The following is a 23407-nucleotide window of genomic DNA, read 5'->3' as shown; positions in this document are numbered from 1 at the left end:
TTCTTCTTTGGCCCCGTGTTGCTGTTTGTGGCATTGGTACATTACAGTTGTACAATATTTCAATATAAGCTTATAGTTACAAAACATATTTTGGTACCACACTGTACAATTATCCCAAGAAGTGTGTTGCACTGTTGGGGTATCAAACCCGAGAAAATGAAAAAGTGGGTTGCATTGGCCGGGAATCGAACCCGGGCCTCCCGCGTGGCAGGCGAGGATTCTACCACTGAACCACCAATGCACACATGACCAGTCAACATACCACTGCGCGAACGAATCTAAACAGTGTACATTGTACATTGTACGTGACTTCACACCAGTCCAGAAAAACCACATGTGCAGCAAAAGGATGCCCCGTGTGAGGCTCGAACTCACGACCTTCAGATTATGAGACTGACGCGCTGCCTACTGCGCCAACGAGGCCAGCAATATGCTTAATCTAGGTGGATAAAATGGAAAAGATCTCAATGTGATAAAGACAAGTGTGTTGCACTGTTGAGGTATCAAACCGTTTCCCATTCATTCCCTATGGTAGTGCTAAACCACTACGGATGTAATATATGAAGTCTGACTACAGTATTAATCAAATGTATGTTTTCTCATTCTTTCCAAACATCTCTCTTGCCTCCTCACTCTTTCTCCTCTTAAATACACAAACCATATAGGCACAGTACTTTTCCACCTCTCCTTGAATCTCTCCTCATCCCCCTTCTTTGTCACACAAGTGTGTGCTCTCTCACACACACACACACACACACACACACACACACTGTGCTTTTGAACTGTTTTGAGTGAAGTTCAGAGATCAAAGAGGATCTACAGCAGCAACATTTCTGATAGGCCATGTGATGTGAGAAATACCTGAAATATCAGTACGTTTTTCAAAAGTAGCTTCCTAAAATAAACCTAATATTCTATTGTTTTTATGGGTAGGTCAAGATGCACAAGAAAGTGCTATTCTTCCCAGGGAAACTCTGTGTGGTGTTCCGCAAGGGACCACTCAGATTTCTCCTCCAGGACCAGTCTGAACAAGCCAGGCGGATCAAGGATAACCCTGCTCTGCAGGACAAGTCTGCACCCATGAGGGAGGACCTGGTGCGGCAGACTGCTCTGGCTGTTGTCTAACGGGGGGGAGGGGGGGCTCAGACATGACAGAGGTGCTTGGAGACTACATCCTGCAGTTTGGGAAGTATAAAGGGACGTCCTTTAGGCGGCTTTTGATGAATGATATAGGGTACACTGTGTATCTCATCAAGAACCTCCAAAAGGAGGAGGGATCAGGGACCTGTATGGCCGAAGGGCATAGCAAGGACAGCCTACGGTCATTTGTTCATTATGCTCTCGGTTTTACGGAAATCCAGTCCCTAAGAACATATTAGGCCAGCTTAGTGGGTGTTGCAGCAGCCTCAGCAGAAGGTGACCAGCTGGTTGGCTTTGGCACCCGGGCCAAGAGCACCTGGAAGGAGATATGGGATAGCAGGGCTGATGGCTATGCAAACTTCATTCTGGGAAAGAGCTGCACCCCAGGGACATGCATGGACAAGCTGCAGCAGTACCTGCGGAAGAGGCAGCAAACTGCCACGGCTTCCACAGTGGCGGAGCATGGCCCAAGGACCCCTGCCAATCCCATGGGTAAGTTATTTTATTCATATTTTTTACTCACATTTCTCACATGAAATGTAAGGTAAGTACTTACATCTTGCCAGAAATAGTGCTTTAAATGTTTCTTGTATACATCTATATTGGAATATACATTACATGTGACAAATGTTATTAATCTATCCTAAACTGGGCAAACTAATTCTTGTTTTTGTACACTCTAATTCTTGTGTGCACCACAGCGATGGATGAGGATGACGAGCTGGAACGAGCGATGTTGAGCATAACACCCTCTAAGCTACAAGTGCAGCGCTGTAAGTACACAGTTATTACATTTACCAAATGTCAGACTTGACAATGGTTAAGACTGTTTTTTTATCTGATGTCTCCTCTATTTGTTTCTCTTTGTCTGTCTGTAACCAGTTGCTGAGCCTGTATCAGCAGCAGCTGCCACACCAGGAGTGATATCAGGAGCAAAGACAGGTTTTTAAATGAAGGGTTTCAGGACTGGAGAACAATTCTTTTACATGATGAAATGCCCTCCAAAACTGAACCTTGATTTTAATCATATTGTTTGTGTTCTGGCCATGTTCCTTTAACAATACGGCCCTATGCTGGAGTTATACTAACTGTCCTAAGGACTATGAATTGATGCCATGATGAACTGATTCCAACAGCAAGGATGGTAAGTATGCATGGTTGTTCTACATACATGTTGTTTCAAATGAAGCCGTCTTGAATACTACACCTGCATGCTTGTTCATTGAGTCATATTGCTCCTCCTGCTTAGACTAGTGTGTAGTGTGGTCTGGTTTATTGTGTCTGTTGTAAGTAGACATTTTAAATTTGTGAAGCAATGAAAAGTGAGAGACGCAATTCTATGGCTATTTGAATTCCTACTTATGTCAAAGGATTGCATATGTTGTGGATTCTGAAATTCGTAATTAATTTATTTTATTTTGTAGTTCCATCTGCGGCGTTATCCAAGCCCCCTCCTGATGCAACTGCTGAACTGCAGACATCACTAGCTGATGGTAAAAACACTTGAATCCTGCTCATGTAACCATATGATGTGATAACTACAGTTACATATAAAGTATAATTGTTTTTAACTCTCCTGTAGCTCCAGCCTCACCAGGTGCTAAGAGGAAAACACCTGTGCCCCTCCCACCAGAGCTGGTGTTCCTCGTGAAGGAGACAGCAGGTCCCATAGAAGCAGAGAGGACTGAGTCAACTGCAGGTCTGTTTCTATTTTAGTGTCCAGCTGATATTCAATTACACATCTGCTTAATGCACATATCATTTCACAACCTCTTCACATTTTGTCACCATGTCATGTTTATAGTCTGTACAAATGAATCACTACACTTTTTTTCAGGACCCAGAACGAGTCCTGCTCACACCTCTGCACACAAAGTGCTTACTTTTGAGGACAGTGGTGAAGATGGTAAGAATATACAGCATGTAGACAACTCCTCCATAAATCTGCTATAATCTTTTTATTTTATCAAAGTATTTTCACAATAACTATTCAATCAATACTAATTATAAGGTGTGTAATCATTTTTTTTGTCCTATTTGTCTTCCTTTTTTCAATGTAGTGCCACCAGCTCAGCCACCTGTTGCTTTTCCCCTGCCTGGGCATGACCAGTACACAGGCAGCTGGAGTTGTTCTCATCACCAGAAGCTGTGGATGAGGAGAGAGCTTCAGGATCTCGGGCTGTGGCCTGGTTCACGGCCAGTGCGTAACCCAGGGAACACAATTTCACTGTGGCGTCTTCCTCTGCAGCCTGAGCTCATTAATACAGTGGCTGAGCTCCCATCCCCCAGCTTCTTCCAGCTGCACCCATTTTTTATCTGGAAGCCTGAGAGTGACATCATGGTCAGATTGAGGAACAATTACATGCTACCATGTCTCCATGATTGTCTTCATCCTCAGGTGGTCTCTGCTGGTATGGGAAGGCCTCGGGTGATTTTTGGCACCAGTGGACAATATTACATCTTCTCCTCACGACTCTGCTGCAAGGCCTGTCGGAGGTACTGGTTTGCTGACAGTCCCCGATGGCTGGAAAAACACCAACACCAACACCAAACACCAACCTTCTGCCTGCATTCCTGACTTACAAGAAAGCCATATGCAAGTCTGTCATGGATGAGCTGAGGCGCACTGGCAATTCACCAACAGACATGGCAAACCAGATGAATGAGCTGATGCACCTCAAATATGAGCGAGCTCACCTGGCATACCTGCATGGCATAGAAAGTGTCAGGGATGCTGAGGCTGGGGTGTATGGACAGAGGACCATGGGGCAGTTCCTGAGGAAGGAAAACATGCCACGTGCTTTCGGGGAATATGAAGATCCCGATGGCTGGTTTGGAGTCTCTGTGTCCGCTCACTACCTGACTGACTGCCTGCTAGATGAGTTCAGACGTCAAGAGCCAGCCATGTCGAAACTCCTCCAGGGCACTTTTGGGGAGGTCTTCAGGTCTGACCACACCAGGAAAGTGGCAAGAAAAGTAACGCTGGCATCTGGGGTCATGTCCAGTTATGCCGTAATGAATGAGAACTGGCTGATTGTTTCCTGGGTGATGGTTCAGTCTGAGACTGAGAGGTCCTTGGAGCCGATGTACCAGGGAATGGCCAAGAGGTACAATGACACTGGAGTGGAAAAGGCAGGCTACCACTGGATGGACAGGTGAGAACAGTAATTTTCTCTTTTCACTTTCCTTCAAACTGTAAATGTGATGTATAATTAACAGAATTTGTTTCTTTTTTTTTAAATCTAAATTGCTCTAAATGTCTGTGCCTTACATTTAGGGATTGCTGTGCTCCGTTTAAGATCCCGGACAGCATTCCCGGTGAACATTGACAATTGGATGCGTGGAAGACTACCCCCTCCATTGTTGCTCGGGCCACCTCTGGACCACTGGCAAATACTTGTGCGTCACGGGTACATTACAACCCCAACATGGTTGTGAAACTGGACTTGTTCCACTGCCTGAGGCGCTTTACACGGGAGTGCACCTCTGAGCATCATCCCCTGTTCAGCACTTTCTGCCAGCTCCTCTCCGCTGCCTTCTCTGTGGTTGATCAGGCGGACCTAAAGAAGCTCCGGGACGCCTATGAGTTCTGTGGTATCCATCCAGCCAATACAACCAAACAGCACATAAGAGAGCACTGCAAGACCAAAGTTCCACAACCCATGGAGCTGCTGGACAGAGTGGAGAAAGTCCTGAAATATTTTCACCTGGCCACGGACCCCAACAATGTCCCACTCTTCAAGTCATCCATGCTGAAGACATGGCGCATACAGCGAGTGCACATTCTCCGTGGTTGCCTCAGTGACCCTGAACTCCCCGAGGGCATAATGTACAGGTATGGTGGAACTCTTCAGCTGAACCATGTGCCTGGTGAAGGTGCCAAAGTCCCCATCTGGATACCTGTTAGAGGTACATCACAGCAGGAGGGGTACCACTTTCATCAGGCACCAGTGGATCACCGGGACTCATGTCTCCCCTGAATTGTTCCAGGCCCAGGGCATGACAGGGGTGACGCGGTGGAACTACCAGCAGCTGGTGGACCTTAAACAGCCAGGTGTCATCCTCCCTGCTGTTTCTCATCCAGCTTTAACAGCTGAGCTGCACTTGGCCTCCTTGAGTGTGACTGGCCAGGAGAAGTACCCCGCACTCCACCTCTCTGACAGAGACACCGGAGAGAGGTTTGGCCTGGAGTACAGAGAGCCAGGCTGTCGTCCAGTCCCTCTGGATTGGGACAAACACCGATCCCAAAAGAGAGACAAACCAGCTGCTCCTGCACCTCCGTCCCCTGTGCAGACATGGTTCATCGGTCTGCCTCAGATCCTATTGGCTGTTTCTCTGTTACAGCTATTCACAACTGGCCCCCGCATGGCAGGCGAGAATTCTACCTACTACTGAATGGACTTTTTACAACTGTAGTGAAAGGCCCACTAAAAGGGCCATTAGTCTCTGGTTGAACTGTTTGTCTGACAGTCAAATAGCTTTGAAAAGTCCCTCAGTCAACACCTATCTATTGTCTGATTGGGAGGGAGGTGGGTTTCCCACCATTTCTGTAAGTTTGTCTGTGCTGCTGTTTGTGGTATTGGTACATTACAGTTGTGTAATTCTTACCTTTGAGAGTATATTGGTTGGATTTCTACTTTAATACCTTGACAGCTCTCGGGCCTTTCACAGAGGGTCTGAGGTGCCGGCAAACGCGGCTTCACCGTTCAGTTAATAATCCTCATGATTTCTACCTGTCGGTACACATCCCCCATTTTCAAACATGGATATAATACCAACGCTGAATACGGTGCAGTAAATCAGCCCTGCTGCCATTTTGTGTCAATGGCTTGCTTCTGTATTGCAACAGAAATTAATCACTTACGGCCCAAAAAACATTTCACTCATGGAACCCACCTGTAAAGGACTTATCTACACAAAGTGTTGCCTGAACAACTTGAATGGCAAAAACGTTTGAAAAACTAATAAGAAATTAATCGACTCCAACAACTGTCATTTACCCCTGGCCTCAGGTCGCCCAACGACTCTTATCATCTGTTGTGACAACATTCACGAGCCTTAATGAACTGAGTGACAGTAATGGCCTTAATAAGGACTCCACACTTGGAAAACCAAGACCTGGATGTTTAAGAATCTCTCAACAACAACTCACTCTTTGGGCCCCTTAACACCAGTCAATCAATGTCTGAAAGCAGAAGACCACCTGAATATTGTTGCTGACAATGTGGATACCTTGACTGTGTTTTCTTATTCTTCTTTTGCCCCGTGTTGCTGTTTGTGGCATTGGTACATTACAGTTGTACAATACTTCAATAAAAGCTCATTGTTACAAAACATATTTTGGTACCACACTGTACAATTATCCCAAGAAGTGTGCTGCACTGTTGGGGTATCAAACCCGAGAAAATGAAAAAGTGGGTTGCATTGGCCGGGAATCGAACCCGGGCCTCCCGCGTGGCAGGCGAGAATTCTACCACTGAACCACCAATGCACACATGACCAATCAACATACCACTGCGCGAACGAACACAACAAACTTTCCCACTGCTGCATCTACACAGTGTACATTGTACATGACTTTACACCAGTCCAGAAAAAGCACATGTGCAGCAAAAGGATGCCCCGTGTGAGGCTCGAACTCACGACCTTCAGATTATGAGACTGACGCGCTGCCTACTGCGCCAACGAGGCCAGCATTATGCTTAACCTAGGTGGGTAAAATGGAAAAGATCTCTCAATGTAATAAAGACACAAAAGACAAGTTGTCCCTCACACAAGAGTCACAGTGCCTGTATCCAAGGAAACATATATATATATATGCAACATATACAAATATATTTTGTTACCACAATGTAAAATTATCCCAAAATTATCCAGGTAGCCCAACGACTCTTAACGTCTGTTGTGACAACATCCAGGAACCTTAACGAACCGAGTGACAGTAATGGCCTTAATAAGGACTCCACACTTGGAAAACCAAGACCTGGATGTTTAAGAATCTCTCAACAACAACTCACTCTTTGGGCCCCTTAACACCAGTCAATCAATGTCTGAAAGCAGAAGACCACCTGAATATTGTTGCTGACAATGTGGATACCTTGACTGTGTTTTCTTATTCTTCTTTTGCCCCGTGTTGCTGTTTGTGGCATTGGTACATTACAGTTGTACAATACTTCAATAAAAGCTCATTGTTACAAAACATATTTTGGTACCACACTGTACAATTATCCCAAGAAGTGTGCTGCACTGTTGGGGTATCAAACCCAAGAAAATGAAAAAGTGGGTTGCATTGGCCGGGAATCGAACCCGGGCCTCCCGCGTGGCAGGCGAGAATTCTACCACTGAACCACCAATGCACACATGACCAATCAACATACCACTGCGCGAACGAACACAACAAACTTTCCCACTGCTGCATCTACACAGTGTACATTGTACATGACTTTACACCAGTCCAGAAAAAGCACATGTGCAGCAAAAGGATGCCCCGTGTGAGGCTCGAACTCACGACCTTCAGATTATGAGACTGACGCGCTGCCTACTGCGCCAACGAGGCCAGCATTATGCTTAACCTAGGTGGGTAAAATGGAAAAGATCTCTCAATGTAATAAAGACACAAAAGACAAGTTGTCCCTCACACAAGAGTCACAGTGCCTGTGTCCAAGGTCACATATATATATATATGCAACATATACAAATATATTTTGTTACCACAATGTAAAATTATCCCAAAATTATCCAGGTAGCCCAACGACTCTTAACGTCTGTTGTGACAACATCCAGGAACCTTAACGAACCGAGTGACAGTAATGGCCTTAATAAGGACTCCACACTTGGAAAACCAAGACCTGGATGTTTAAGAATCTCTCAACAACAACTCACTCTTTGGGCCCCTTAACACCAGTCAATCAATGTCTGAAAGCAGAAGACCACCTGAATATTGTTGCTGACAATGTGGATACCTTGACTGTGTTTTCTTATTCTTCTTTTGCCCCGTGTTGCTGTTTGTGGCATTGGTACATTACAGTTGTACAATATTTCAATATAAGCTTATAGTTACAAAACATATTTTGGTACCACACTGTACAATTATCCCAAGAAGTGTGTTGCACTGTTGGGGTATCAAACCCGAGAAAATGAAAAAGTGGGTTGCATTGGCCGGGAATCGAACCCGGGCCTCCCGCGTGGCAGGCGAGAATTCTACCACTGAACCACCAATGCGCACATGACCAATCAACATACCACTGCGCGAACGAACAAAACAAACTTTCCCACTGCTGCATCTACACAGTGTACATTGTACATTGTACATGACTTTACACCAGTCCAGAAAAAGCACATGGGCAGCAAAAGGATGCCCCGTGTGAGGCTCGAACTCACGACCTTCAGATTATGAGACTGACGCGCTGCCTACTGCGCCAACGAGGCCAGCATTATTCTTAACCTAGGTGGGTAAAATGGAAAAGATCTCTCAATGAAATAAAGACACAAAAGACAAGTTGTCCCTCACACAAGAGTCACAGTGCCTGTATCCAAGGAAACATATATATATATATATATGCAACATATACAAATATATTTTGTTACCACAATGTAAAATTATCCCAAAATTATCCAGGTAGCCCAACGACTCTTAACGTCTGTTGTGACAACATCCAGGAACCTTAACGAACCGAGTGACAGCAATGGCCTTAATGAGGACCCCACACTTGGAAAACTAAGATCTGGATGTTTGAGACTCTCTCACCAACAATAAATCGAAGTTTAGTAGGATCTGGGTTTTTAATCCACTTTCAAATTTTTCTAACATTATAAGCTCTTGTAAATAGAAATATTAGACAACTGCTGTAAAATTTGGTAAGGCTACCATCAGTGTAAATCTCACCAATAAAAATCTACAATGTAGGTTCTTAGGTGGGACTCCTGTTAACCTTTTGCGTCAACCACGCAATCTTGACACAACTTTTTCTTTCACTTTCCATGTGAACAACCAAGTGCAAAACTCTAAGTGTCTTTCAGGATTGACGGTCTGATCACGTGCCTTTATCTATGAATACTTTTGGTGAACCCTTTGGCAGCTTTCTACTACAAGTTTCTGAATGCGAATAAAGATCGTAGATCTGAACATGGAGCAAACGGGAAGGGCTGTAATTTTGTCTGTGTTGCTGTTTGTGGCAATTGTACATAACAATTGTGTAATTCTTATATAACAAGCCATACTTCCAAAACATATTTTGCTATCAAAATGTACAATTATCAAAACAATTGTGTTTCACTGTCGGGGTATCGAACGAAAAAGTGGGTTGTATTGGCCGGGAATCGAACCCTCCCGCGTGGCAGGCGAGAATGCTACCACTGAACCACCAATGCTTATGTTGGAAGATTTTTATGTCCACCGAACAGGCCATTATTCTCTCTATACTAGTCCCTAGCCGCTCACTGTTACAACCAACTGATAGTATAAAAAAATCATGCTGTGACCAATTAATCAGTAAATCCTCAACTGAATTCTCTAATCAAGAAACATGCGCAACAAAGAGGGAATTTCTGTTTGTTTGTACAATCAGACATTGGCCAGGTGAGAAGAGGTAAGAAAAGAAACAGGTTTTAAACTTTTCTCCCAAGCGTGACGACTTATCTACAAAGTGTTGCCTGAACAACTTAAATGGGAAAATCGCTTGGGGAAAAACAATAAGAAATCAACCTAATCTGATGTCTGTCATTCACCCTTGGCCCCAGGTGACCCAATAAATCCACTCGCACTAACAAACTGAGTGACAACAATGGCCTTAATAACAACCCTACACTTGTATAACCAAGACCTGGATGTCTGAGAATCTCTCACCAACAATGATAAAATTAAGTTTAGTAAGATTCTGGGTTATTATACCGCTTTCAAAATTGTGAGACAGTAAAAACTCTTGTAAATAGAAATATTAGACAATCACTGTAAAACTTGGTAATGCTACATCTAAGCAATATAATTTTTCAATGTAATTTCAATGGTGGGACTCCTAAAGCTCAAAGTCCATGCAAATATTCCATGGCGATGTTCTTGATCAGCGAGTTGTGTAGCAGCACTGCAATAAATGAATGGAGAAGAGCATGTCAGGTTCCATTCCTGTCAGTTGAGAACAGAAACCTGAGGCTGCGGTGGACACAGGCACACCAAAACTGGGCAGTTGAGGACTGGATAAACGTAGCCTGGTCTGATGAAACACAATTTCTGCTGACCATCTTGATACTCTCTGCTCTTTCACCTGTCAGCCTGGAGCAAGCAGTAGGTTCCTCAATCAGGAAGTAAGAGTAGATGAGCTTCAGACCCAGGTTTCAGGGGATTTTCTTACTTTTTATTTGTGAAAACTATGTGAAATAAAGTATCAATCCTAGCAGAGTATCCTTTACATAGTCAAAACATGTCTGGAGAGAAACTTTAATAAGAACAGTTGGCTAAAAATTATTCTGTTGAAATGTTGCATATTTTAACAATGGAGTCTATGGGGATTGACTCAATTTTGGAGTCAGCCTCAAGTGGTCATTAGAGGAACTGCAGTTTTTGGCACTTCAGGGTTGGCTTCATTTTTCAGCCCCGGAGGTTGCCGCTTGGTCTGGACCACCACATGCTGTTGCTGTTGTTGTACTTCTGTTGTGAGACAAAGTGCTGCTCCAGCAGCGTTGTGACTAGAAGTAGAAAGCAGTAAGCCAAGACTCCAGAAGCTGCAAGAGCTCATGCACTGATCAGCATCTGTTCCCTCCACTGCTTCTTCATTCCATCTTCTCTACTTCCATCTGTTTTCATTTGCTGTGTTTGTTTTCTTCTTTCTTTTTTTGCATCTTTTTCTCTCAGTCCATGCTCTGTTTGTATCCTTCCTTCCACTGTTGTACTACATATCTTACACTAACACTCTCCTGTGAATGCATTATGCCCCAGGACCCACATTTAAATTCCAACACCATTATTAACTGACTTCATGAGGCAATAATAGTAGAGCAGTAATTGACCTTGCCTTTAATTTTAATTCTAATTTTAATTCATGATTTTTTACTATTAACCCATCACTTTGTTGGGTGTTTTGCAGCATCACAATGAATCGATGGTTGTCCTCATAAAGGGTGAGCCAAGAAATAGGGATGGTCACATTAGAGTAAGGGTACTGATGATTTATTTGTTTTCTGGCATACATTAAGCCTGGGACTTTGGCTGTCCAGTAATATTTCAGGTTTGGTTTATGGAACAAACTTCATATGCAGTGAGTTTGCAGTGATTGAAAGATTATTAAAATTAAAGCTGGAGGCCATGAAAGCACTTCAGCGGATCGAAAACCCATGAATCCAAAACACATACAGGCTGTAGATACTTGGCATACTGATTGAGTTTATGTTTGGCTCCTTCCTATGGTGCAGCATCGTTTTTTTTCTCTCTCGACAATACTTAAGACATGTTCCACTTTGAAGCCCTTATCTCCTCAGACATCAAAGGCTTCTACTAAACAGAGCCTCGGACTGCTTCCGCAATTCATGTCTTTTGTTGCATATTGCTACAAACATAGATGACGTCTGGGCTTTTGTCTCTGACATTTGAAAGTGAGAGTCTGATTTCCTCAGAGTCCTTTGGGGATTCATTTATTATCCCACTGGTTGAGAAAGTATTGTAGGACACGAACAAACTTAAGGCAGTGTGTAAGATTCTTTACTGCTTACTCATTAGTAGCACTCTTGATAACAGTGACGAACCTTTGAGAAGCTGATGTTGGTGCTCCCACTGAAAGGTAGGTCAGACATATAGTGGAAACCCTTCTCATTACTTGGAACCTACCTAAGACACAACATCAGTTACACATAATACCTTCAGTGTCTAGACACAGAATGGGTCACAAAAAGTGATTATGTAAAAATCCAAAAGGAACTGTGATATACTGAATTGCTTTTGTAAGTGAAATGGAAATCAAGATTTCTAAAATAAAGAGTATGGAGAAGCTCTCAGCCCTCCAGGCATGGGGGCGTTCGAGGAGTTTCCTACTTCATTTAGCATGTAGACTGAAGGTGTAGAGCTGCCGAAGCCACCGCTCCATCACTTTTTTTCTCCAAGTGATGGAATAAAATATCCACAGTTCACATAATCCAGTTGAAATTTAAACATTTTTAAAAGCTTAAGGATCGGATGACTAAATTGTATGTCATGTACTGAGATCTGTGAATTTGAAGCCAAAATACCCCATAATGGTTTAGAAGAGCAGGATTTTACAATTCTGGAAAGTTACCACATAGGCAACTATTTTATCTTTCAGCACAGCAATCAAGAGGTAAACAGCAGAAGTATACTGTTCACTGTTCATATTACAACATAATCTATCAGGAATGTGAGCTAGCATGTATGTGATGGACCAACGAGGCACCTTACCTGAAGTTGTTTCAATGCATTGCAGCAAAAGTTGAGCCCGGTTCAACTGTTTTGTCAGACAAGCAGATGGCAAGATGTTGGACTGACTCCATCCAGATGAAGAAGAGGGCTGCATTGTTTCATGCTGAGCTACTGTTGGTCTGATTGCAGCTTGGAGATACACAGCTTTTATACACACTGTTTCCCTAGTGGATTCAAACAGTAATAGTTTTGAACTGGCTTGGCCCTGACACATCACAGGTGTGAGCTGGGGGCCTGACTTGGCTTGTTTGGAGAACCAAGACTGACTGACTGAGAAAACATGACAGTGTAAATGATAACATGGGTATATGTCTGCCAGCAGTTTAAGTACAATAACTTGACCCACTGGGCTCAGAGACTAATTACTGCTGCATAAGAATAATAAGTAATGATTTATTTATTACATTCTTCAAGTAACTTGCCCAACTCTGAAACTAATATTCATGCAATGCAAATATACAGTGTAACCTGCCTCTCTAATGCATTGTTGTTTAAGATACAGGATGGATTATTGCAACACTTGCTGTCGACTGGGCCTTGGACCACATTGCTTGGCACCGCTGTGATTGCTCAGATCTGTATTTATACAACCTGCATCTCTTCAAGTATCTCTCCTCTATCCTCTTATCCCTTTACCTCAGAGATAGTACTTACTACAGTGAGAGTCTGCTTCTTTTTTTCCCTAGAGTGGATAACATTAACAAAGTTTTCCTCTTAGTTGGTGGAGTGAGACTTACATCGAACCCCCTAGAGAGGATTATCTCTTCTCAATAGAGTATTTATCTTTGAACTAAACCAGGAGCCTCACAGACTCATACATTCTCACAGGCACGCACCAATCCAGGCTTCTAGAAATTATGTTTCTATACCATTAAACCGCCAAAGCAAATATGTTTTGGAGGAAATGTAATTGCAACTGGATTACACTTTCTATAAACACTATAACAATATGCTTTTAATTTATGTGTCTGGCAAATCATTGATACTGAACACATCTGTAAACTGTTCACAGTAGGGATGCACCGATCCACTTTTTTCACCACCGATACCAATACCGATATCTGAGGTTTAGTATCTGCAGATACCGATCCGATACCGATACCGAACGAAGCGCTGAATTATTACCTATCAAATGGTCTTATAGTGCGAGAAAAAAAAAATGGGATCATTCTTCTGTGCATATGATTTGACTTCCCTTTTCTACAAAACAAATAAACAGATATAAATGTTCTGAGTCACTTATTTATTTAACAACTGTGCACCAGTACAAAAATCTTAAACCAATAGCTTCTCTAGCTCGGTCAAACAACATGTAAAAAGAAATACAAATGTCACTGGTATAAAATCCAATGTAAAATTAAATACAATAAATAATAACAAATAATGACGGAGCTGAAATTGAGAAAATAAACAATAGCTTTACTGGCTTGGTTGGTAGATCAGCTCTTTACAATGTTTAGTGCAAATGGGAATTAAACATGCATTTAAAAAACAGCTGAATAAACCAATAGCTTCACTAGCTTGGTCAAAACTGAAAAAATGAAAAAAATAAGAGGTAGTCCAAATTTGTCAGGTTTTTTCACCACTAAAAGGGGATGAAGGCCCTTGGAGGAATACCAGTCCAGTAACATTCAGAGAGAAAGAGAACATTTCAAGATTTTACTGTGTTGAGGCTTAAGTCAGACGCATACCACTCAGTGTCAGTGACCTGCTCAAGCAGACTTTTCAAGCTTCTCAAGCTCAGGCTTCAGCATCAGTGGCAGGTTCTTGTTTAGGAAAGCAAGCATTTCTGCTTTCTCAGCTGTGAGTCTGTTTCGCTTCTCATCCAGGATGGTGGAAACTGTGCTGAAAAGCCTTTCACTTTCCACACTAGTGCAGGGTGCACAGAGATATCTGAAGGCAGCAGCAGCAAGGCCAGGTAACCGCTGGTGGTTGACTGCCCAGTATTTGTATGGGTCACCTGTGGAAGGAACTGTTTCCTCTGTAAAATAACTGTGCAATTGTACAGCAGTACTAGAGGTGCTTGCAGTACCAGAGCCTTCCTCATGCTCCATCCGAATTTTATCAAGTTCATTCATGAAGTTGCTGCTTCTGCTTGGAGCTGCCACTGCTGCTGCCGTTTCCACTCGGGGTGTCTTTCCTAGTGGCTCCAAAGCCTGTGCTCCATCAGTGGTGGTGGTCCTCATGTCTTCCTCCAGTTCTTTAGCTAGTGCATCTTTCCCACGCTTGGCAGAGTCTGCACTGGCAAAAAATCTGAAAAAAAAAAAAGTTGGGTTCAGTTGTAGACTCAGCAAAATATCATGTACATTTATCCTTACTTTAAATTTCAAATATTTTATTGGTGTATGTAATATCTATAATATATATTAAACATTTATTTGCTTTAAGTTAAATTAGATTCAAATAATGTTTCTCACAAAGAGTGAGAAAACTTTACAGTCTCACCTGTCCTTGTATCTTGGGTCCAGCAGTGTGGAGAGTGCATATAGAGGTTCATTTTCCACTGTGCTGAAGCGCTTGTTGAGAGCTTCTAAGAGGGTCTTTTTCATGGTTTTGATCCCAGAGTCAGCCTCAGTTTCCATTGAGAGGAGACGTTTCAGAACGGCGACACTTGGGATAACATCAGCAGTGGAGGCTGTGGCTGAGCTCACCTTCCTTGTAAACTCCTCAAATGGTTCAAGACAGGTCATTGTTTTCTCAAGCAAGCCCCACTGGTTTGTTGTGAGTGTTGTTGGCAGCTCATGGTCAGCAGTATAAGCAGCCAGCGCTCGCTTCTGTTCCACCAGACTTTCTATCATGAAGTAAGTGCTATTCCACCTGGTTTTGACGTCCTGCTGCAGGCGTTTTGGGGGCATGTTCATTTCGAGCTGTATGTCTTGCAGCCGTGCATATGCTAGAGGGGAGTGCTTGAAGTGTCCAACGATCTGCCTTCCACTTGTAACGGCATCACTCACAGCGCGCTGTGACAGAAGTCCCTCGTTGATAACCAGCTGCATTGTGTGTGCAACGCAGCCTAAACTACGCACTCTCATGCTGTCCATTGCCTTTCGCATGTTGCTGGCGTTGTCCCTCAGAATCACATGGACTTTACTCAACGAAATTTGCCCCTTTTCAAACATTTCCGTCAGGGTAGCTGCGATCGCGTCGCCGGTGTGTGACCCACGGAAGCTTGTAGCATTTAGCATTGCGCTGTGTGGCACGTAGCTCTCATCCAGCCAGTGTGCAGTTAAACTTAAAAGTGACACGGGGGAAACGTCAGAGCTCCAGATATCGGTTGTAAAACTCAGAGCTTTGGCATCTTTTATCTTCTCTGATATGTCTTTACACACTTTTCCATACAGCTCAGGTAGAGCTGTCTCAGACATGTATTTCCGGCTTACCATGTCGTACCGTGGCTCCAGGTGGCTAATTAGCAGCCGGAATCCTTTGTCCCCGACAACCGACAGCGGTTGCCCATCCATAACGACGAAGTTCAGTATTCTCTCTGTGATTTGTTTTGCCTGCACACTGTTAGTTGGAAAATGTTCACTTCTTTCTTTCATCTCCATCAAAGTTAGCTGCTTCATACCTCTGCCCTTTTGTTTGTTGAGTTCAATAAACTCGGCATGCTCCTTGACGTGAAATTTCTGGAGGTGTTTGATTAAGTTGGTGGTGTTGTAGCTGGAAGATTTAACACCGCCCCTCGGAACATTCACGCCACAAGTATTGCATATGGCCGTCGGACTTCCAGGCTGAGATAGCATGAAAAACTGCCAAATTTCCGATCCTTTCGCTCGCTCCATCCTGAACAATATGGCCGTATTGTCTTGTTTGCGTATGACGCACTCACAGCGTATAACACAGAGCTAAAATGAATAGATCGCCCCCTATTATCGGGTCCATTGTCACCGATACCCGATCTAGATTTTTCTTTTATATCGGTACCGATACCGATAACAATATCGGATCGGTGCATCCCTAGTTCACAGACAGCATATGTTTTCTGATCTTGCAGGAAAATATCTACAAAATCAATTTTTTTATTGAAGTTCACAGTGATTTCAGATACAACCTGTTTATTTACATTTAACCAAAACCTCCAACTTTCCCAAACATTAAAGGTCCCATATAGTATAAGGGTAGATGTCCATGTGTTGTTTGATTATAAAGCAGGTCTAGGTTCTATATTAATACTGTGAAAGTATCAAAGTGATCAGTCACAGAGAAATGCACACAGCCTGTATTCAGAAACTGAGACTTAAAACTGGCCGTCAGGACTTCTGGAACTTTGTGATGTCACAACTACACAGTCACTGACCTCAGCTATGACCCAAGCCCCCGCCCACCTGGACCCACCATCCAACCTTGCAGGATTTAGTTTCTCTGAGTGTTTCCCTGAAATCTGCTATATTTTTATTGGATATCTCAGAAAACAGTCAGCCAATAAGAAGAGAGGCTCAGAACCTCCTCAAATCTGATTGGCTCAGTGACCTGTTGTTACTAGAGCTCCAGAGAGAAGCCTGCGAGAGGAGATGTAAAACTTCATTGAGAGGGTTTTTGGATCTTAAAAACACAAATATTTTTTAGTTGTATAGGAACATAATTTCTAGGAGACAGAGTTGCATGCATGTACACACTCAAAAGGGCCACCTGATTTTTTTTTTTACAGGTGCACACACACAAACTCTCAGAGACACACACACCTGGCAGGTAAGATTCTGTCACAAATTTCAAAGTATTCACATAAGCCTGGATACACATACTTGAATTAGTGGCTGTGGAAAAGGCCTGTTTTCAGCTCAGCCAGGGGTATTTTGGCAGGGACGCCAAGATATTAAGAGGTGGCCAAAGGGTTAATATTGGAGGCTGAATGAGGCAATCTGCAGCTTTTACATACTGCTGAGGAGAAGAGAGCGACTTGGCACCATTTCATGGGTCACTTCATCTGCAGAAATTAGATTGGAAGCAGTATTCTGAGCCCTGTGGAGTATCAAGGTGTGTGTGTGTGTGTGTGTGTGCGAGTCTAAAAGCCAACTCAGCAGGGGACAATGTCTGCAAAAAGCAGCAAGAGACTCAATCATCAGTAACAGCATAAGCACTTCAATTTATCCATTGACATCCATCAAAATCAGTCCACCCGCATGGTGTTGAGTCATCAAAGTAAATCAGAGTGCTAGGAAAATGTTATCTAACGTCTTTCTTTGCATCTCTTCTTTGACTTGTGAACGTCACAAATGGAGGTTAATTAAGTCAAGTCAATTTTATTCATATAGCACCAAATCATAACAGAAGTTATCTCAGAGAGAGCAGGTCTAAACAGCACTCCTCATAATATTACTTACATTCACCTTGTAAAGAGTGCAGTGTTTCTCTGCTGCAGATGCAGACAGATACTTTTTATAAAATGGAACTCAGAACATCCGTTCACAATATCAGGCTCCATATTCGTTCATTGCAGGTGTCATGACAACGTTGGTTAAAGTTATTTGTCCATAATGGCTTTCTAAATACTTGGTTAGCTTACATATATGGTGATTGGTAAGGCTGTAAACAAAGTCGTGCTGTTAGAATACTAATGTTTGCTAATTAAAACTAACACAGAGTTTAGCTGAGGCCAGGGGGGCACCATCAGGAGAGGAAAACCAGTGTTTTGATCAATACCGGCAAATGATTGGGGCCCTACAAAGCCCCGCATAGTGGCACATTTTAGAATAATACCTATAAACTTCCTTAAACCTCCTATAAAGACAGTATACAATGCACTGCTCCTGCCCGCATCATCATCCCTGATGATGTGTTCTGTAGCTAATGTCTACCCATTGCCTGCATGTGAGACATCTGTAAATTGTAGTGTTTATCGATTGTCTGCATATGTTAGGTGTTTATGGTACATCTGTAAATTGTAGCATCTAAAAATAGTTACTGGGTGAGGTATTGGGTCTTCGATGACCTTCTTTGCCTGCCGACCTCCAGAGTCTAGGATCGCCACTGGCTGAGGCTGATAGAATGCTTTTAGTACTGAAGGTGTTTGGACATAATAGTCAAAGTATTAAATAAATGGTGGTCCTAGATGAAAGGTCAGGGTACGGTTATTACAATTCATGAACTGGGGAAATTGAAATGTCAGAATATTTCAGTCTGGACCAAAGTGGTGAACTGACCGAGTGCAATATTGCCATCCATAGAGCACTGCCGCTAGCTAACAATGTGTTAGCATGGACCAGTGTAACAATTTTCACAGCCCAAAGCTCAAAAACAGCAACAACATTATGGTAAGTGGGATTCCTGACATTTTCTAACATATACTAAAGTTGTAGCTGATGTAACAGGTTAATTGCTGTAAATATCATGAAATTAACGTTTTTTAGGCTTGAAAGGAGACCTGAGGTAGGACGTAGAGCAGATCATTCACAAATTGGCAAGGTCGGTGGTTTGATTCCCGGCTCTATCTATCTATCATTGGTGTGTGAGTGTGTGTGATACAGAAGCGCTGTATATATAGAAAAAAAGTGAATGTGGCTTCTGCTGTAAAAGTGCTTTGAAAGCTCTAAGAAAGTGCTATATAAGTGCCGTCCATTTACCATTTAAATGTAAATGTAACCCTTTCACCATGGGCTCGTTAGGTTTTTAATTACTTTATGTTTCTTTAAATAAAGCATTAAACCGCTTTAAACTCAAATTTGTTATCATCTGGTGAAAGAGACATCTCCATGTAAATACACTGTCTAGGGTTAGCTATGAGTCTGACTCTCATAAATAATTAGTTCGAGGCTGACGGGAGTACTCCTGGTTTTTCCTTAATAAAATGCAATGAATTATATGAACTACCTTATTAAAATAAGCACCAAGCAATAACACTCAAAAACGCAATATCTCGCTTTTTGGATATGTATTAACACACTTAAATTGCACAGAAATCATAAACCCTCAAACGAAAATGAACAATTATAAAAGAAAATACCCCAAATGATCCTTAGTCCTTTGTCTATTCAATCTGAGTGCACTCTTTGTTTGGATAGATATTTTAACAAGCCTGCATTTTGGTTTGTTGGCGCGCTTTAAAGTTGGAGCTCCATGAAGAAACAGGACAACAGTACCTCCGTATGGGCAATGGAAACAGCTCCTACCGCATGGAAAATCCCTCTCGTGTCTCTCTGACTAAAGCAGCACAGCAACGATGAGCAGCACGGTCCTCAGCCTCACCCGGAAGATGGAAAAGTCCGTCCAAGGCACCCGACACGCATCCGCGACGTCTGCTGAAGCTCCTCAGGTCCTGCGATCTCCTCCGACGTCCATACAGGGGATGAGTGCGAAGAATGCTAGCACTGGCTCTCTCACAATAGCGGAGGCTAGGCTAACTCAGCTAGCTCACGTTGCACTGAAGAAAACAATCAGTGTGTCGACAGCAAACATTCCTAAACTCACTCACTTAAGAGCGTGGTATCTGGCAAACTCGTTCACAGTCCAACAGAAAAGAATAATCACGATAAACACGGCATAGTCTGTTTCCAATCTCACACGTGTCTGAGTCTCTGCTCTACACCATTTTTCCTATAGTTCTGCAGCGCACTTTGTCACACAGGTGAACCGGAAATATCAGCTCTTTAGGGTCATTACTTCTCAAAGGTAACCAGAATTACCTGTTAGCTTTTAAAATACTGAACAGACCATGAAATATCTTTTAAAGGCACATATTTTTTTACTATAAATTATTTATGCATTTTATCTTCTTAATTCTAATTCACCTCCATGTAACATGAACTTAACCATGACAACTGAATATTAATCAGGCATCTTATTAACAACTTAATTACACCTTTCAAAGGAGAAAAAAATAAATATAACTGCTATTTATCAGGTTATTACATAAAGAAAAAAATAATTAACAAAGAGTGAACATGTAGCAACTATGTGTCAGATTGGTGGAGTTATATATAATTTAAAATATACATTTTTGTAGTGGGAGAATATAATCTTGCCATAATTTGTGTTTGTCTTCATTCATCTCACAAAGGTGTGACAAAGTACACTGACACTTTTCAACGTCTCTGATCCTAACCTGTAAAACCTCTTCTCACCACAGCAGTTACCTGTTTATTTGAAAAAGAAGAATTTTCCGAACTGCTCTGAAGTTAATGGAGGTGGAAGTGGAGTCAGCAGCCTCCATCTGCTTTCTCAAGGCTAATTTGCTAGTGATTCATCACTGGTCGGCCATTTTAGACAGGATGAGAGATACTAATGCTAACTCCACAGAGTGTGTCTATTCAGTATAAAGTATGAAATAAAAATTTTCTGCATACAGACCACAATATGGGAAAACATCAACAGTGACAGATGGACAGATGATGGACACTGATTGGAAGCTGGGCTGAAAATTACTGAGTGACGAGCTTGGTGCCAGTAGCAACGTTCACACAAGCAAAAAGCCTCATTCTTCACAACCATTCAACTTGGTCAATGGAAATGTTTCAGACGACTGAAAAATTAAATGAATTTGATTTGAGATCAAGATTTCAACATTCAGAGCTCTTAATAGAAAACAGCAATTTTGTTGTTTGGTGGTATTTTTTTTATTCCCATGGCCAAACATACTGCAGAATGTCACAATGACCTATTTCTAGGACAAACAAAATGGAGTTTGATGGTGCAACATTTTTCAGCTATGTAAAAGTGAAAAAAATAAATAAATAAAAATAAAAAAGATAAATGTCAGTTTGGGGTGTCAGTCCCTCAAACCAAAGACAGCTGGCCAAAAGGAACCACACCAATTCAAATTCTTGGTCTAGTCGGTGTATGAACTCCTCCCGAATCCTTGAAGCACATCCTGAGAAGATGCACAAAGAGCTTCTTCTGCAGGCTGTAGCAGACTCCATCTGGACACAAGTCAGGGCCTTGATCATCCTGGCTGGGTTGCCCAGGTGAGGGTGTCTGTTGTTAAAACCCAAAACACCTGACCCAGGTTCATCACTGACGATGTGTCCAGGTTGCACCTTGAGGTGTATCGTAGAACTTACCGACACTGATGTCTGACAGTGGGTGAAACTGTTTGTAGAAGAGCCAAATGTACCAATGTCCCCACTTGCAAATGCCTCAGTATACCAGAATGCAATGCTGTGAGTATTCCTCTTTTTTTTTTCCCTCAGTGGCTGTTCTGCTCTGATTCAGCTCCGTCTCTTGCTATGCTTTTTGCTAATTGCATAAATAACCCACAGCTGAATACAACTAGTTCACAGGTGGCCTGGAAATTGCCAGTAGAGGTAGATAGTTGAGGTAGATCATTAGTGTAAAGGCAGATAAAGGGTCGATTTCAATTCAGCCAGAGACAAGTGGTGAGGTGGAACAGTGAGTCAGATACATGATGGCAGCCAAATGCAAAAAATGGCTCCCCAGACTAAATCACTCAATCCAACCAGTCACATATATCATAATGACTCTCATTTTTGGCCCAGCATAATACCACAGTGTGAAAACGAATGCCAAACTGTGACATTATTGCGACTCTATTAACACTGAGTATGTGCCAAAGTTCCTGTGAAAGAGTGAAATCAAGGGAAAATTGCTTCCTGTTTTGAAGAGGACTAAATTTTCTATGATTCTCTTCATTTCTTTATTGTCCCTGCCTTTATTGCAGAATACCATGTAAATAATGAGAGCCTGCATCAGACAGCCACACAGCTGCAGCATCAAATGTTGCTTAAAATTGTTGCTTCCCCTTTGAATGCTGCTCCACACAAGCCCTTATCTCTAGCCTTTTTTTTAGTGGAAGCTGTGACACAGCATCAGCTGAGAGTTTGTTGTTGAACATGGCTGCCTTCTTACCGCAAGTTTGTCATCTCAGTGTCACTGCAGACGCAGTTCCTCTTATCTCCCTCTGCTGAATCTTATGAATCACTAATTATCAGAATGTCCTTCAAACCTCAGACTCCATGCAATATTAACATGAAATTTCCTCCCCATTAAGTAATCGTTATCTCCCGGCTGCACGCTCATAATGAGTCTGCTTTGTGGTAAACATGTCAGGGAGTCAAATACACCATGCAATACATGCACTGCCAGTATCAGCCATGACTGAGACAAGTGGATTTAAGATGATTATCTTACCCTCTGTTTGGTTGTCAGTGAAGAAGCCAATTCAGGAAGTCATCCTGCATTTATCCTGTTTTAATATGGTAGACAATGATGTTGTGAGGTTTAACGTTGTATTTACTGTAAATTCTGTCCATACAACACAGAGCATGGCCTGCAGACAAGCTAATATTGTAGACACACCTTCACTCTATCTGTTTTATCATGTTCATACAAACTTAATACTTCATCCACATTTACTTGATAAAGTCAGGATAATGTACAACACACAGCACTCATGCCATGAGTGCAGTGTAGTCACATACTTTGCACTCTGTTGGTCAACATTTTACTTCACTAATTCCAGTTGCTTTCACTGACTTGTCTTTCTGATTGCATTTAAGATACCAAAACATAGCTTTTCCTGTTGTACATTAAGATCCTTCAAACTGCAGTTTCATAACATTTTTAAAGCTCCACATTTTCCTCTTCTCCAGTGTTTAATTTTAAGTGTTGATCACATAAGAAGATATGTTTGTGGTTTTAAGAACTAAAAATCATCTCAATGTTTTACATCTCCTCTGTCAGGCTTCTTTCTGGAGCTCTAGTAACAACAGGTCAGTGAGCCAATCAGAAGGTTGGATGGTGGGTCAAGGTGGGCAGGGCTTGGGGCGGGGCGGGGCTGGGAGCGCTGACTGCTTTGTCGTGATATTACAAAGTCCTGACGGCTGGTTTTAAGGCTCAGTTTCTGAATACAGGCTGTGTGCATTTCTCAGTGGATTGAGCGCTTTGATATTTTCA

General features: G+C 42.4%; 8 non-coding genes across 8 annotated transcripts; all 8 read right to left on the bottom strand.

Moving 5' to 3' along the window:
• Positions 1 to 170: 170 nt before the first annotated feature.
• trnag-gcc lies at positions 171 to 241 on the bottom strand. Its single transcript has one exon. It is a non-coding gene; the product is annotated as a tRNA-Gly (tRNA).
• Positions 242 to 350: 109 nt separating this feature from the next.
• On the bottom strand, positions 351 to 423 carry trnam-cau. Its single transcript has one exon. It is a non-coding gene; the product is annotated as a tRNA-Met (tRNA).
• Positions 424 to 6560: 6137 nt separating this feature from the next.
• Positions 6561 to 6631, bottom strand: trnag-gcc. Its single transcript has one exon. It is a non-coding gene; the product is annotated as a tRNA-Gly (tRNA).
• Positions 6632 to 6758: 127 nt separating this feature from the next.
• Positions 6759 to 6831, bottom strand: trnam-cau. Its single transcript has one exon. It is a non-coding gene; the product is annotated as a tRNA-Met (tRNA).
• A 594-nt stretch (positions 6832 to 7425) lies between these two features.
• trnag-gcc lies at positions 7426 to 7496 on the bottom strand. Its single transcript has one exon. It is a non-coding gene; the product is annotated as a tRNA-Gly (tRNA).
• Positions 7497 to 7623: 127 nt separating this feature from the next.
• Positions 7624 to 7696, bottom strand: trnam-cau. The gene has a single exon. It is a non-coding gene; the product is annotated as a tRNA-Met (tRNA).
• A 594-nt stretch (positions 7697 to 8290) lies between these two features.
• Positions 8291 to 8361, bottom strand: trnag-gcc. Its single transcript has one exon. It is a non-coding gene; the product is annotated as a tRNA-Gly (tRNA).
• Positions 8362 to 8495: 134 nt separating this feature from the next.
• trnam-cau lies at positions 8496 to 8568 on the bottom strand. The gene has a single exon. It is a non-coding gene; the product is annotated as a tRNA-Met (tRNA).
• Between the last annotated feature and the right edge of the window lie 14839 nt (positions 8569 to 23407).

The sequence above is a fragment of the Seriola dumerili genome, unplaced genomic scaffold (genome assembly GCF_002260705.1).
Source record: "Seriola dumerili isolate Sdu_G_001 unplaced genomic scaffold, Sdu_1.0 BDQW01000200.1, whole genome shotgun sequence".
Lineage (NCBI taxonomy): Eukaryota > Metazoa > Chordata > Actinopteri > Carangiformes > Carangidae > Seriola > Seriola dumerili.
The sequence above is the reverse complement of the archived record's forward strand: the minus strand, read 5'-3'. Positions and strand labels throughout refer to the sequence as shown.